This window comes from Apus apus, chromosome 4 (assembly GCF_020740795.1).
Source record: "Apus apus isolate bApuApu2 chromosome 4, bApuApu2.pri.cur, whole genome shotgun sequence".
Taxonomy (NCBI): Eukaryota; Metazoa; Chordata; class Aves; order Apodiformes; family Apodidae; genus Apus; species Apus apus.
The window spans coordinates 73,899,378-73,915,580 of record NC_067285.1 but is presented as its reverse complement, the minus strand read 5'-3'; the positions used below and the strand labels follow the sequence as shown (position 1 = coordinate 73,915,580).

The 16,203-nt window shown below is 36.0% G+C and overlaps 1 protein-coding gene across 2 annotated transcripts in view; it reads left to right on the top strand.

Annotated features, from left to right (window-relative positions):
* The first annotated feature begins 4,192 nt into the window (after window positions 1-4,192).
* The window catches only part of FSTL5 (follistatin like 5), a 282,795-nt gene continuing 270,784 nt past the window's right edge, over window positions 4,193-16,203 (top strand). For both annotated transcript variants that reach the window (XM_051619524.1, XM_051619523.1), the window contains exon 1: window positions 4,193-4,406. The gene's annotated coding sequence lies outside the window, so the exon portion shown is untranslated. The remainder of the gene's footprint in view (window positions 4,407-16,203) is intronic.

Below are 16,203 nucleotides of genomic sequence, written 5' to 3'. Positions count from 1 at the left end.
TGCCTAAAACTACTTTTGGTAGTAAGCTACAAATGGAACTATGTTTAAAGTGTTGTATATTCTTGATGCAAAGAAGAAAAATAAATTTATAGTCTTGTTTCCTATTTTGTAACTGTCAGGTAAGCTGGGACAACAAATTAACGGATACTTGGTAGTATCAGATTTTAATATCCTGAATTCTTTGGAAATGCAATAATGCCATTCATGGCAATGTTCTGCTTATTTTGAGTGTTTAAAGAAATACTACATATAAAAAAGTTGTTGAATTTATAGGTTGTGAGTGCTACCAAGCCATACATGACTCATTGGAATAATTTGAAAAGTGAGTAATCGTGCAAGTGTTTGAAACTTACAATTTTTTTTTCCTTACTGATTTCTAATAGAATAAATAAATAAAAGCTTTAGAAGTGTTGGCAGTAGGAAAGCCAAGAGAATAAAAAAAGTTGCTTCTAAAATACCGAACTTACTTTCTAAGCCTGCATTCATTTTGCATGCAATGTTGTTTACAAAGTAAGTAAACCTTTCTCCAGAATTATTTGTAGTAGGAAAGGAGATACAATTTAGTAAAAGAAAGTGACTGTTTCTCTAAATTCAATGAGTTATGGGTAGATTGTGTGCGAGCAAATACTGAGTGGGTTGCTAAACAACTTTCATCATGTGTTACTTGCATTGACTTTTCCTTAATATATTGAGACTTTGATCTTCTCTTTGTTTTACCTAAAGTTTCCTGCTTATTGGATCCTATATTAAACAGCACCTCATAAGTACAAAATAGAGAATCTTCATTATGAACACGTCTAGCCTTAAGCATAAAATGGCTTTGAAGTTCCTCTGTGTTTCACACCTTTACAAGAAAAACATTAATACTCACTGCATGGCTTCTGCTTTGCCCAATATAAAAATGGCAATTGCTTCAGTGATTCAGGTAGAAAAATGAACACTAAGCATAAATGAATGCCAAGCATGTGGGACTCTTTAGTATAACAAATTCTGAAAATTGTGGCATACTACATGGATCCAGTAAGGTACTACCATAAACTGTCCAAATTAAGGTTATGGAGACCAGAAAATTGCTATTAAGCATCAGCAGGCTCTCTAGACTAAAAAGTGTTAAACACTGAATAAATTCTCCATTAAAGTACATTGGTCTGCATTTCATCAAGTAAAGTAATATCCCACTGCAATACTCTGTGCACTAAAATGTTTCGAACTGCAAACCATGATGATGTAATGTACGGGTCACAAAGAATGAAAAATTTATTTTGCTCACTTTTTTTTTTTTGAGAAATAGAGCAAACAGTACACAAAATGGAGCTCAGATATTAAGCAGAAGACAGAAAGCTGTCAGGAAAATAATAAGCAAAATTTATTTTCTAACTGTTACTGGTGATAGCTGATACAGAGTTAAATTAGAGGAAAAAAACCAAACAACAGAAAATGTGTGCTACAAATACATCGAGGTAATTTTAATTAAATATGAGCTTTGTAAACTGAAATTCCCACTGAGTGTCCAAAGAAGAAACAAGAGCGTGACTAGATACATTTAAAAATGCAAGAATGCCAGATACCTTACCATATTACACTGTTGTATCATTATTTACTCTCAGATTTAAGAGTGCAAGTCCTCAAAAGATTTAGAGATTTTCAGATTTTTTTGAGGGTTTTCCATGTGCTATTTTTTGGGTTCCCTGCCTACCAATTTGCAGTAAGTTACAAGTAGTATCATAGAACTATTCAGGTTGGAAAAGACCCTTGAGATCACTGAGTCCAACCATCATCCCTACTCTACAAAGTTCTCCCTTAAACCATATCCACCACCACCACCACATCCAAATGACCCTTAAACACATCTAGGGATGGTGACTCAACCACCTCCCTGGGCAGCCTATTCCAGTGTCTAACCACTCTTTCTGTGAAATCTTTTTTCCTAATGTCCAGTCTAAACTTCCCCTGTTGCAGCTTGAAGCCATTCCTTCTTGTTCTGTCGCTAATTACCTGTGAGAAGAGACCAGCACCAACCTCTCTACAATGACCTTTCAGGTAGCTGTAGAGACTGATGAGGTCTCCCCTCAACCCCCTCTTCCTCAAATTAAATATTTCCATCTCTTTCAAGCGTTCGTCATAAGATTTATTCTCTAGGCCCTTCACCAGCTTCGTTGCCCTCCTCTGTACTCGCTCCAGCACCTCAATGTCTCTCTTGAATTGAGGTGCCCAAATCTGGATGCAATACTCCAGGTGTGGCCTCAAGTATGTCAAGTAGTAAACTATAGTATGTTAGACCTCGAATAATTTAATAGATTTCCTGACTGCTTCATTAATCCAGTTATATAAAACATTTATGTAATTATTGATTATTTTTTTCCTGTACTTTCATAATGGCAAAGGAGAATGAATGAGCAAGGTCCCTGTTTGCTCTCATAAGATTTAAATTTCCACTTTGTTTGGAACCAGTCTTTTTTAGGTTTACCTGTATCCCAGAAGAGTTTCTAGTGTGGCTATGCTAGTAGGAAGCAAAGTTGACTCACCATTAGTTTTGCACCTTTTGGACTTTGCAAAATAAACCTGAGAGGGCTTAAGAGAAAAAAGAGAGGAGAAATAGAATAATAGTGATTCAGAAATGTTATCCAGATGCCAGCCAAGCTGGCTTTATAATAACTGGCAATTCTAAAAGGTTGGATCCTTGGAAGTCCAGTTGATTTGGCTTTACATTCTACACTTTTGTGTGTAAAAGCTCATCACGTTTCTTCTTGCAGTGCCATGACCTAATTAGCAGTCCAAGAAGTACTCCCTTGCAAAACAGTGATAAGCTAATGCAGTCCAACTTATCCTGCTTTATTATTTCCTATTTTAACTAGTGCAGTTCTTTAAGCACAAGATCTACCTAGTTTTATTTCTGCCTACAAGTTTATTCCAGATGTAGACACAAGTATAATTTAACCTGGTACACTGGTATACATCAGCACAGCTGACCTCTGTCTGTCTTACCCTAGTCACAGATGATTTGAAGACAGTTTAATACTTGAATCTGTAACACATTTTCCCAAAAGGCCAGAACCATGTAACATAAAACACCATGGAGAGTAGATACTTCATTTCCATAATGAATCCAACATTGAAGATTAAGCAGGTATTCTTTAAAAGTCATGGAATGGATGTGAAGTTAATTTAAAGTAATAAATCAGATAACTAAACCTGTTATCTCATAATAAGGTAGATTCAGTTGAGACTTCGAGCTATTGTTTCTTTTCTTGACCTCATGTAAAATATATTACTTATTTTTTTAGGCTGTTTGCTTCTGTTTTTTCTCTTTTGTTTGTTTCTGTTTGTCCCAAAGATACTTGTTTTCATTTTATAATCAGAGGATGTAATTACTGATCTTATCTCAGGGTAATTTTTTTCTTCTGTCTCATAACTAAAGATGATTCATAGTAACACGTCAATGTTTATAGCATGGGTTATCAGCGAGGAGCGCTACCTGGAGGCTGGGGCACTAAAACTTAATATGGATGCTGGGGATTACCGATCCAGGCTGTGCAAAGCCTACGGCATACTTGAGCTTTCAGATAGCCGCTTGATACATTAAAGCTTATAAATATTGCGTAACATTCACCCTGCTTTAAAAATGGAAGCACAAAATTCCTCTGTGCTCCGGCTGGGAGCTGCTTGCTCTTTCAGAGCAGTTGCTTTTCTTTCTCCTGCAATCCACCCAAACTGCTCTGGGAGCAGCTGCTTGGGGAGGAGACTTCGATTTCCCATCTTCTGTAGGGCCCAGGCACGGTGTGGGGGGAGGCGGAGGGACAAGTGAGGGGGCGATACTGCTGCGGGGCGGGGGGAGCGGTGAACTTCCATCAGGGCAAGAGCGGGGGAAGCTCCTTAGGCGAGAAGGGGAGGTGAAGTACGAGATTCTTGCCTCCGCTGCCCCATCAAATAAATGAATATATTTTTTTATTTTTTTTTTTAAAAGGAAGGGGAGGTGGGGGGCAGTTGAGAGTAAGTTTGGGTACACGCAGGGTGATGCCGGCGCTCCGGGGGCGGGGCAGGGGTGGGCGGGCCGAGGCGCGCCAGGCCGGGCGGAGAGGAGCGGCGGCGGTCGGTGGCGGCGGCGGGAGCGGGGCGCGGGGCCGGTGCTGGTGCTGTCCGCGGCGCTGCGGGTGCTGAAGGGCGGGCGCCCCGCGCCGCCTCCCCGCTGCGCTCGGGGCCGGGGGCTGCGCGCTCCGCGGCGGGAAGCGCCGTGCCCGGAATTGCTGCGAGTTTTCTCCGGAGTAGCCAGTTCCTTCGCCGGATCGTGGCGGGTCCGGTTTTGGCTTTGTTAGGAGAAGTATTCCTTCCTCTGCCTGCGATCCTCGGCGAGGACCCGGAGTTTGTTTTTTGGTTTTCCTTGTGGACTTTGGTGACTCTTGGATAAGGTAAGCAGGAATCCTACACTTTTAAATTTTTTTTTTCATATTATTATTATTTTTTTTAATCTGCTTATAAGTGGTAGTGGGGTGACGACTGGAATGGAGGAGCTGGCAGTTAAAGGCAAAGCTGGGAGCTTAGGTCAGTGTAGGGGCAATGCTTAGTAAAGAGGTGTTCAGCCTTCAGTGAAAAGGGCTCTGTAAACAAAAGGGCAATCTAGAATGAAAAGTTAGAGGCTTATTTTTCTGAAAAACTTGCTGTCAGGATAGTGTTTACATGTTGGAATATATTTTATTATAGAAATCTTGAGTTTTATAAAAACATAGCAAAAGACATTGCAGAAGTTGCTTTGTATAAACATCTGTTTTGGGGAAAAAGAAGAGCTCAAATCTATTCTGTCTGCAGAAGAAGGGATAATTAAGGTCGGTCTGGGAAGTCGAGAAGCTAAATGGGAATTAAAGGGGATTTAAAAGCGTAGCCTCACGTTGCTCTGGGTTCTTGTGGTGCTTGTATGCCTGTGTAACATAAGGAGGGTGATACCTCGTTACCTGATGAACAATTTAAGCTGTAACACTGTGAACTTGTGAAACAGCATCTTTCCGAAAGTGATCATCCCTGCCTATATCTCCACGGTCAATGTGGTGTGACTGTGAAAGTTGTGGATTGTTTCCTTGGATATTGACTGATGAACGTCAGGCCTTTCTCCAGGCTCCAACAAGGTGAAAATGTGAATCTCTCATTTAATACCACAGTACTATGTTGCATTATAGGACTGCTGTTGTCGGTAATTGAACAGAACTGGGAAGTGTGGGCAGATGAAATGCCATGCTATTTCATAATTTTTTAGCCTTTTGCAAGCTTGGTTGACCACTTTGCTTCACAGAGGGGTTTTCTCCTCCTTCAGTGAGTTGTCAGAGTTCTGCACATACAGAACCAAGTGCCATGCAGGGATTTCAACATGTACAGGGCAGAGTGCCATGCAGGGATTTCTGCACACGCAGAGTACCACACAGGGATTTCCGTATGAGATTAAAGCTGATTTCAAAAGGAATGGACTGCTGCTGCTTGTAGCTAGTGCTACTGAGATGGCTGAACAGAGCAAGCAGGGGGGTGGGGTGCCCACCCTGTGTTTTTTAGCATTACATAGCTCTTCATACTCTTGGAGCTGTGATGAATTTTCTTTGGAACTAGGACCTAAACCACACTGTTTCTTTACATAGCTGTCTGGTATAAGTGCTACTAGTTGTAGCAATTGTGAGTGTGAGGCAACTTTTGCTGGGTGAGATGAAGCTGATGAGACTGTTTCATATTACTAAAGCATTTTTTTACTCCTGCATCATTAGTTTACTGTTAAGGTGGATTGCTTTTCCTGAAAAATTTTATCAGCTAGAGTATAAAGTTAACCATTAGGCAGCAGCACAAAACTACAGAGGAGTGAAGTTAAAAGCAAGCAAATTGAGGAGAAAGTAGTTCAGGTTGCCAAGGCTAGGTAGAAGGTAGAATTAGGAAGTACATATGTTCACTATTCCCCCTTTGTCACTAATGGGCCCTTCCTCCTCTTCCCCACCCCCAATTACAGAGCAGCTGTTGTCTCAAATGTAGGGAAATAAAGTTTATTATGCAGCACTTGCATTGGTTGCAAAACTTCATTAATAGTCTATCCATCAGCTAGGATAGCTCTTACCATCCATCATTGACATGAATATTCATTTGCTTTGAAATGTTTTCATATAATTTTAAATAATGATACTTCTAAAAGTATGAAGATGTAGGATACTTCCTTTCTAAGGTAGATATTACAAAAATATTGTGGAAAAGTTAATTTTGAAGCATGTAGTGCAAACAGTGCATTAACTGAGGGAAAAAAAGACACTGAAAACAAACAACAAAACAACTCATTAATTACATGACCTTTTTATGTTTAGTTGTAAATATAAAGGGCCTGAATTTGCAAATCCATGTTTGCTTGAGTAGTCTTTTGTTCATATACACAATCCTGTTAACTGCAAAGGAACTATATCCATCATTAGATGAGTAGAAGTAATTGATCTCACTGAGATCAGTCATTTTACTAGCATCAGTATGATGATAAACTGTCATGTTAAGACATTAATTCTACACTTTCAAATGTATATCTTATATCTGATTGTATTCTCTATGTAATGTTTTGCCTTCATTTGTATTGAGCTGCTTTATTTTATAAATAATGTTTAAAGAAATGGAGATTTGAAATGATATGTGGACTCTCAAGTAATATGTCACTGCTATTTTTCAACAAAATGGTGTTCTAAATATCAAGTGTGGTCCATAGCCATTTTGGTCATCTGTTCTAATTAGAAAAAGTCTGTCTTCAGTAATAATCCTTCTCCAAATCTATTTGTATAAGGACGTAATTTTTGCATAGTGTGCAGTTCCAAGACTCGTAACAACAACATCCAGAAGTTGAAGTAAGCAGGATGCTAATGATTGGACCAAACCAGCTGACTGCAGAACTAATGCAAACTCGGGGCAGAGTTTTGTCATAAAATCAATATTCAGAGAAACCCCCTGTTTAAAATGCTGCTTACACTGACCAACATAGAAAGACATGCAAGTGCAGGCACATGCTTAAAACTACTGATGATAGCAACATACACATAACTTGTCAGACTTTCTAAGCCCATATTATATAGAGGGTCACTTAGCTATACACTGAGGGACAGCTGTTGGCAGTAAATGGTACTCAGTAGAAAAACAACTGCTATGGTTTCTCAGTTCTAGGTATGTTCTAGATCTATCTAATCATGCTACTTGGTCCTTCTGATATTTGGTGTTGTGAGTTTATGCAATAATCCTCACATTTGTTTAAAATAGTAGATATTAAGTCCTAGAAAAAAGAAATATTGCAATCATGTAAATTATGTCTCTAATAAATATAAAACCTTTTTTTCTCCCCTGGGTATAATTGTAAACAGTTTTAAACTGTTGTTTTATATAACATTTTAGAAAACACAGATTTTGTGTCATTCTTCTCTGACTTTGAGAGAATATAAAGCACTAACGAAAGCAAGGCTCTGCTTGCTTTTTTTTTTTTAGTTTTAAACCTAAATAAAAAGGTGGAGTTCCAGTATGAATACTTCTGTCTTTTAACAGTTCTGAATTTGGCTTAGAAATGTCAAAGGTAAGAGGTTAGATGAAGCGTAGGTAGCTAATTCTGAATGTTTTTTTCAAGACTGGCAAATATTATGAGATAATTTAGGGCATTAAACATCTCAGAAGTGAATCAGAGGCTCAAGGGGGAGTAATATATCAAATGCCACTCTAGACTTTGTTCGTTTTTCAAAGTAAGAGCAAGAAAATAGTTGTTAATTATTCAGTGTAGCTTGGCCTATTATGCCACATAATTTTATAGTAAAGTAAATAGATTAGCAAGTTTATTTGCAAATCTGTTTAATCCTGTCTTATAGTTCAAGCTTTTTTCTTTTTTTCTTTTTCATGTTCTGGTGTGTTGTGTGGGTTTTGTTTGTTTTTCTCTGAAGCATAGGGAATAGCTGTCAACAAATGAAAAGGCTGGAAACTTGTTTGTGTAAGATATTATATAAATTTAATACAGCATGCTTTTCCTTGCCTCTTAGTAGACAGAAAGGACTCAGAACACTCCCATATTATTAGAAGAATAGTAAGTTGAAATTTTGTCTCTGTAGTAAAGAAATGCTGAGAAGACTGTGGGCTGAATGAGTTGTGGTTGACCAACACCTTTGAAAACAGTGCTGTATGAAACTCCCTCTAACAGCCCCATATCAAAGATTACTAAGGCCCAGGGAACATAGTAAAGAGAAATCAAACCCACAGGCTAACTCTTTTTTTGTGCTATTTTAAAAGTTATTTCTTTAGGTTTTGGGTTAATTGAGTAGCCTCTAGTTAGAAAGTCTTATCTTCTAGTAGGTAGGTTGTGTTCTTTTCCAGCTCTTACAGATATTAACAGATGTATCTTCATTCAGATGGGCTAGTGCAGATAAAGAAATTTCTACACAGTTAGTGAGGCAGAACTGTGAAAATGCCTACCCATTTGACAGTATCTCCCATTTTTCTGGTTGTATTGGCTGAGTATACTGTCCAAAAGATGTAATTAAATAAGTTTAAATCATCCAAACTCTTGTAGTCTGACCAGTCATGATTCCTTATCTAGTTGGTATGGGAACTACTTGAAAATACACATTTGTTAACTATTTTTAGTTTTATTTGATAGCAGTGTTTGTGCAGATATTTACCTTTACAACCCTAAAAATTATTATAGCTAGTCTATTCAATTAATCACACTTTTTACTGTACACTAAGTGAAATTAGTAGCAAGTTATTTGGCTGCATTACCAAGTTGTGCAAATCTTGAGAAAATATGTTCTAAAGAGTTAAATGAGAGTTGGCAATGCTTGTACTGATTGCTTGAAGTAGGCTGAAGTTCACAGTTTATTTGCATTTGAATTAATTGAGATTGGTGTCCAGCAGTGCTTTTTAGAGCAGGCTTCAGAAAGACTTTTTTGTATAATAAATTACTTTAAAATGTTAGTTGAAAAATGAGGAATATTTAAAATACTTCTTTCTTTTCCTGACAGAACGAGCTTTTTTCACGTGTTCCTCTAAGTAAGGCTTATTGTAATTCTGAAATATTTTTATCACTGAATAGGCGTTCTTGCATTAAAAGCAACTATCATTTTAAAATCAGCATATTAAAAACTTTCTGAAAGAATTTTTACTCTCTTCACAAAGAAGTTCTTAATACCTACAGAAAGCAATAAAAAGCCAGCTCATAATATTAGTTAGATAAAACATTATTCCTTATTAAAAATGCTCTTTTATTGAAAGATAGGAACTTCTAGATTATTACTTAGCATACTTTTGTGTCCATTAGGAAACAAAATATTTTAGATGCTCTCTGCATTGTAAGTCTGAGCTGTACATAATTTTATTATTACAGAACTCTTTCTTTCTAACCAATATATAAATCACTCTACTTCTTGTCACAATTGAACAAGTCAATGAGTGATGAACTGAAACCAGGTAGAATATATTCTTCTTTCATGATAGGTAGTGCAAATAAATTTCTTTTACAAATAGCTTGCAGATTATGATATGTTTTAAAGTTGAAAATTTCAAGTTGCATATTTTTTTCATATTTTATTTCATAAACTTTATTTAAAACACCACTGTAAGAGATAAAACATGTTACTTACGGGTTTTGTTAATCTTTGCCAACAATAATTACTAAGGGAAAAAAAAGCACTTTCACATCATTGCATCATTGTGGTAGATCAATGGAAATATTAAGTCACGTGCAAGAGTAGGCAAAAAAAAAAATTACTTTTGTTTCTATTAGGAATATAGTACCATAAACATTACAATTACATAAGTATATTTATTACATATATAAAAAAATACATAAATAATCCTTTAGTATGAGGACTGTATTTGGTGACAGTCACAGTCTTTCAGTTATAACAAGAAACAGGAGCAACAAAAACATTGGATGCATGGAAATGCAGAAGAATTCAGTAGGGAAAAAATGTAAATAAACTGTAGAAAAGTGGGCAAAATAATTGTGAAAAAGTTGCTTCATATATCCAGTCACAAGAGAGCCTAACTCAAAAGGCACTACACTAGATGTGATCTAACTCAAGATGTTGATGACCAGCATTGAAAAACATTGCAGACTCTATCTACATATAAAGACAAAATACTTACAACTTCATAATTTAAAAGGAGAAGTAAAATAGATTTGGAAGAAACTTTTCTGTCTTGGTAACGCCCCATCTGGAATATTGTGTCCAGTTCTGGGCCCCTCAGTTCAAGAAGGACAGGGAACTGCTTGAAAGAGTCCAGCACAGAGCCACAAAGATGATGGAGTAGAACATCTCCCTGATGAGGAAAGGCTGAGGGAGCTGGATCTCTTTAGCTTGGAGAAGAGGAGACTCAGGGGCGACCTCATCAATGTTTACAAATACGTTAAGGGCAAGTGTCAGGAGGATGGAGCCAGGCTTTTTTCAGTGATGTCTAGTGATAGTACAAGGGGCAATGGATGCAAACTGGAGCATAGGAGGTTCCATGTGAATATCAGGAAGAACTTTACTGTGAGAGTGACAGAGCACTGGAACAGGCTGCCCAGAGAAGTTGTGGAGTCTCCTTTGCTGGAGACATTCAAAACCCACCTGGACGCATTCCTGTGTGATGTACTCTAGGTGACCCTGCTCTGGCAGGGGGGTTGGACTAGATGATATTTTGAGGTCCCTTCCAATTCCTAGCATTCTGTGATTCTATGAATTATATATTACATAATTTGCTCCAAAAGGATGCTTTTTCCAGGAAAGTGCAGCAATATGGCCTCTAGTCAAGATATAATTCCTAGGATGCATTTGTTCTCTCTATGAACTCTAGATGAGGGTGCACCAAGTACAACTACATAACATTTTTAAGATAGAATCCTCTACATGGAGAAGTTACTAAATTCTAAATTTTCTTTGAAGAAATTATCCTTGGCAGCATCAGATTTATTTTTTTATGCAAGTTTCAAACACATCTAGTATATAAACAGAAAAGATTTCTGAGAAAAGACTCAAGTGTAATGAAAAGCTAGATGCTCATAAACAAATGACCAACTCACAAGTATCTATCTTTTAAGTACCAGTAGCAGTACCAGTTCCTATTAACACAGAATAAAATAACCTGTTGTACTTAAGTAAAAGAAGAGATGCACCATGTTATTTTTTAAAATGCTTCTTGCATTTCTTTTTTAGGAGAAGAATAATTATTTTGGTGCCTTTTAGGGCATTTCTAGTCACTTCTGCATCACCATTTCTAGCAGCGTCTAATTTTCCCCTTCTAAGGTTCTGGTTTGAGTCAAAAAGTAAAAGCCTTCTTAAGACACAAACTTTGTGCAACATCTTGGTGGGTGTTCACTTTTTATGAAAGATTTGAGATTGTTGAACCTGTAGAATGAATTCTGAGACCAGGTACTTTTGGTAAAGGCAGATTTTCTCAGTGTTATCCAGGTATTCCTCAGGTCTGAAAGGCAAAGACCCATAAAATGGGCAGAAAGACAGTATTATTTTCAATAATTTTCTCAGTTAGTCCTACAGTATTCAAAGGAGTGCAAAACCTGATATTAAAATGAACTTTCTTATTTTATCAGTCAGTCTTGCTTTTCTTCTTCACTCTGGTCCAAGATGGATACATGAATTCCATTCATAATCTGATTTAACAGTGGAAAGGCCCCAGAAAAGGAAGAGAAGCTCTTTCTGACAGTATGTTTGGCTTGTCCTTGTAAAATGGAATTAAGCCGCATGAGTCCTCCCTCTCCCTGCAGCAGCCAAGGTTAGCCATAAACTCACCTTCAGTGAGAAATCAATGTTATTAATATTGAGTGCTGATTTTCAAATTGAAATACAGTTCATCATATTGCTGTTCTTCCATATTATCAAGTCCTTTGACAGGTATAATTCTTATTTAGAATAAACCACAAGGCACACAGCACCAGATTATGATAGTTTGAAGACTGATCATATATTGCATTTAATTCTTATTGCTTTTAATGTGAATGAATTTCACTTAGTATATTGGAGAGTTCAAATACTAATTTTAAATTTGTCCTTTAACACACATGTTATGCTTCTGTCTTTCATTTGTGGCACCTTTATATTCTAATGGAATTCAGAAACCTAGCAATAGTCTTATGGTAGTATCCTAACATGAAAATCATAATTCTATTTCAGTTTTTATTATTTTTGCTACAGGCTGGTTTTGATAAACAGTGACATCTGTAAAAAAATGTTCTACACATAGTTGCATGAGCTGATTTAATTAATTCCTTGGAACTAAAAGAAGAAACATAAGTAACATCACTCCTGAGATTTAACTTTTGTATTATGTTGATTATTCTTTGAACTAGAAACAGTTTTTAAAGTTAATTTAAACTGTGTTGCTTAGCTATAATTACATTTTATCTACTGTCTAATAATAGTCTGATTCTCTTATGCTTAGAGAATTATTATCACAAAAATATTTGAACAGCCTACATTTTTATGTTCTTGTTGCAGTCAGTGGGGTGGGAGAAAGTTAGCTGCACCTTGAGGTTTCATTTGAAGCATTAGCAGAGTGCTTCAGGCATCAGATCTTAAAATTTATGTCCCCTATGGACCAAAAATCTAATATTTTAATGTATTTGTGTCCTTTATATCTTTTCAGTGTGATAGTCACATTCATCTACTGCTCTAGCCTCTAAATAATTTCTTCCATGCATAAATAGACTTTAAAAAGGGTTTCCATATTCTCTTTGTAAAAATAGATATGGTATATACATAAAAACTTAAACTACACTGATTTTTTAATTTATATTTCTAAAGCCTCGAAAATCAACACCAAAACACCCCTCCACCCTCCATTATATCATTATTTCTGAAATAAAACAGTCTTAAATTAATAAAGAGATATAAATGAAACTTTGTGATACAATTTGTGGACTGTAATGAGTTTGTAGTTTTTATTCATTTATGTGCTGCACCTGACTCCTCCATAAGCTGTGTGAAGTAATATGGCTAATAATTTTGGTGTTATCATTCTTTACTTTCCTTGTGGAGACAAAAGGTCCAAATTTTGTGAGTTAGTCTTGTATTTTTGATAAACTGTATATTTGTTTCTGGAGTTATCTTGCCTTTAAAAGCTGAAAGAAAGCTTGATGATGGTCTGATCATGAAGCTCCTAACAGTTAAAATGTAAGCAGTTTTTTGTATCTTTGTTCTTTTTTCCTAATAAAGTGAACACTAGGTTGTATGCATGCATAGAGATTCTGAAAGACAAAAGCCTGTGTTATTTAATAATTAATTTTCAGTTCTTCCAATAAGAGTTACAATGTTTATTATATAAAGTATTGCAAAAGTAATTTATACTTTTTAAATTTTTTTTATATATTTTTAAAAATAAGGTTCATAGTAAAGACTTACTTTAAACTTCCCAAGCATCTGAGATTCTTAAGGCCTCACATTACAATTTTGATTTGCAACATACATTTTCTTATCCCAGCATGCAGCAGAAGGATGCTGTGGCACATTGATTTATAACCATTAACATCCCTGTAAGACCCAGCTCAGTCTTTGTAAGAAAGGAAAAATATAGTCATTTTGAGGGTTTTTTAGCGTTGGTTAGTCATTTCTCACTGGAACCAGATTTTTGAGGTGACCTTTGGTAACTACACACCATGGCTAATTAGGGAGGGCAAGAAGGAATACTATTTGCTGAAAAGAGTTATTGCTATCGCTCTTTGTCAGTGAATAATAGGGACAAGTAGCTTCTCATCATACTTTTGTTCTTCTTATAGACTAGATTAGTAACCAGATAATGAAGTTTTCATTGCTTTTGACTAGTGTCTGGGGGATCAGTTTTATCACAATCCTGTAATAATTGCATCAGAATTATTTATGTGGGATGGATGTAATGCATAACTTTATTCTATTTCTGATATTTATGTGCAGGATTAATTATGCATTTTAGTCTTCCTTTGTTATCTTTTACTTTTTTTCCTCCCTCCTTTTGTTAGTAATTAATTTCACAAATGGCCTCTTTCTGAATAAACCTTTTTTTTTTTGGTGATAAAAATTTCTAACACTTTCATCTTGTAGCCTTTCATGGGATACAAAATGTCAACTGTAAAGCTTCACAAGTTTAAATACTTCCTTTAAGTAACTTAAACTGAGGCACAAAAAAAAGTGTTACAGAAGACAGTCAAACACCTTTCAGTCAACACAATGCCAAAGTTCATTGAATATGCAACGTGTAGTGAAGGTTAAGTTAATTTACAAAGATGAGTGATAAAAGTTGAACGTTCAAAGTTGAAGTTTCCCAATTTAAAATTATGTGCATGACAAATATATTCATCTGAGGTTTGTTAATGGGAATAGGTTGTGGAGAAACAATCCAGAGAGGGGATCTTCCATAGTAAATGATTTTTAGAATTTAATTATACTTTATATAAAGACAGGGTAAAAAGAACCAAAACAACACAGCAAACAAAAAAAAACCCATGGAAATTATCACTATATTAAAATAACTATATTAAAATTTGTTGTCTATGAGTTTTCAAACATGAACAAGTGCCTTGAAAGAAGCGTTAGCCACGGATTTCTAATTTAGTACATTTTTGAGTTTGCCTAATCTCTCAAGATTACCAAGAAATGGAGAACAGAAGATAAAAGGCTGTTCTTTTTAGGAGCTGGACAGTCAGAATCCTGCTCTTCCATTGGACTCATACTAATATACATCTCTACCCAGAAGCTGCCACATAACTGCTTACAAATAAAGGGTCAGAATTTAGCAGAACTGGGATTAAAGAACAGAGTGGAAAGTGAAGACAAAAATGAAGTAATTGTATATATAAATTAACAAAAACTTCTGAAAGTGTTCTTAAATATCCTTAGGAAAAAAATCATTATTTTATGGACTCAGAAATATTGAGGCAGTGCCATTTTTCTCTTCAGCAGTAATTAGATTTTAATGCAAAATATTTAGGCAGAAGGCAGAAACCTTTGACATATCTCACTAGAAAAACAGTTGTTTGGTTTTTGTTTGTTGTTTTTGTTTGTTTTTGTGTGTTGTTTGTTTGTTTGTTTTGCTGGAGATCACAGCATCTGCTAAGAATTAAAGCACTGATGAAATAATCCTAATCCAGAAGAACATAGCTCATGACCCACCAAAAGACAATGAAATAATGAGATAGCTACTCTTCTATCTTTCAGCTACTAGTGGAAAAAAAATGTGGAATTACTTTTGGAAAAAGAAAAGGGAGAGTGGAGGGGTGTGGAACTTTCCTTTGCTCCCAGACTGAAAACTGGTATGGTTGCATTTCCATAAATCAGTCACCAAATGTGCAGCTCCACACTAAATTACTAAACTAACATGTCTGTAATGTAGCCTATGGCATTGTTTTGAAATTTGCTACAGCCTCTTCATCCTTGCCTGCATATTATTTCTGACCATCTGCAGGAAACATTATGAACTCAGAGTCAGTGGGCAACTCCAACAACAGAAGAATATTAATGGTAAAAATCTGTATTACTAAAACATTTTGATTATATTTTAAGTATAGTGATTTAAAGTTTAACATGCTTACTTTGACATAATGGAGCAAGTAAAGCCATGAATTGGAGAATAAGCTATGTATTTTCACATTGCAGCTAAATAGATAAGTCCTTATGAACACTATCCACCAGGAAAACAAAAGGTAAAAGTATTAAACTATATAATCCATTATTTTGCAAACAGTCACTAAATAGCATTGATAGAATGATTTAAAAATCTTCTGTGTCTAGTAAAATGAAGATGCTTTTCCTGTGTTATGTGCAGATACTGAGAAAGAGGGTGTCACGCACAAAGCCACACAAATTTTATGATTACTTAACTGCTTTACTTAAAGATCAATTTAGATGGTCTTTAGTTTGTCTGGACCTAAAAATTAAAATAAAGCTTCATTAATATGCTAAGAAATGTAGAAGAGCATCTACTGGAATTATGGATTTCTGCAATTATAAGACTAATAAAGTATTATAAAACAAACAAAAAAACCAGCAACAATTTCTGGAGAAGCATTAATTGATCTGTATCAGGGCCACTGCTATCCCTCCCATCCTGTTACACTTGTTGATCAGTTTTTCCTTCTGTTGACCAATAGTGTTCGTATGAGCGGGTAGTGAGCTGGACTAGGGAGCTGATCTAGCCTGAAGTTAGTATTTTCCTCCACTGCCCTTCACCTCAACTGGTTTATTAGCTGGAATATCGTGGCCTGAG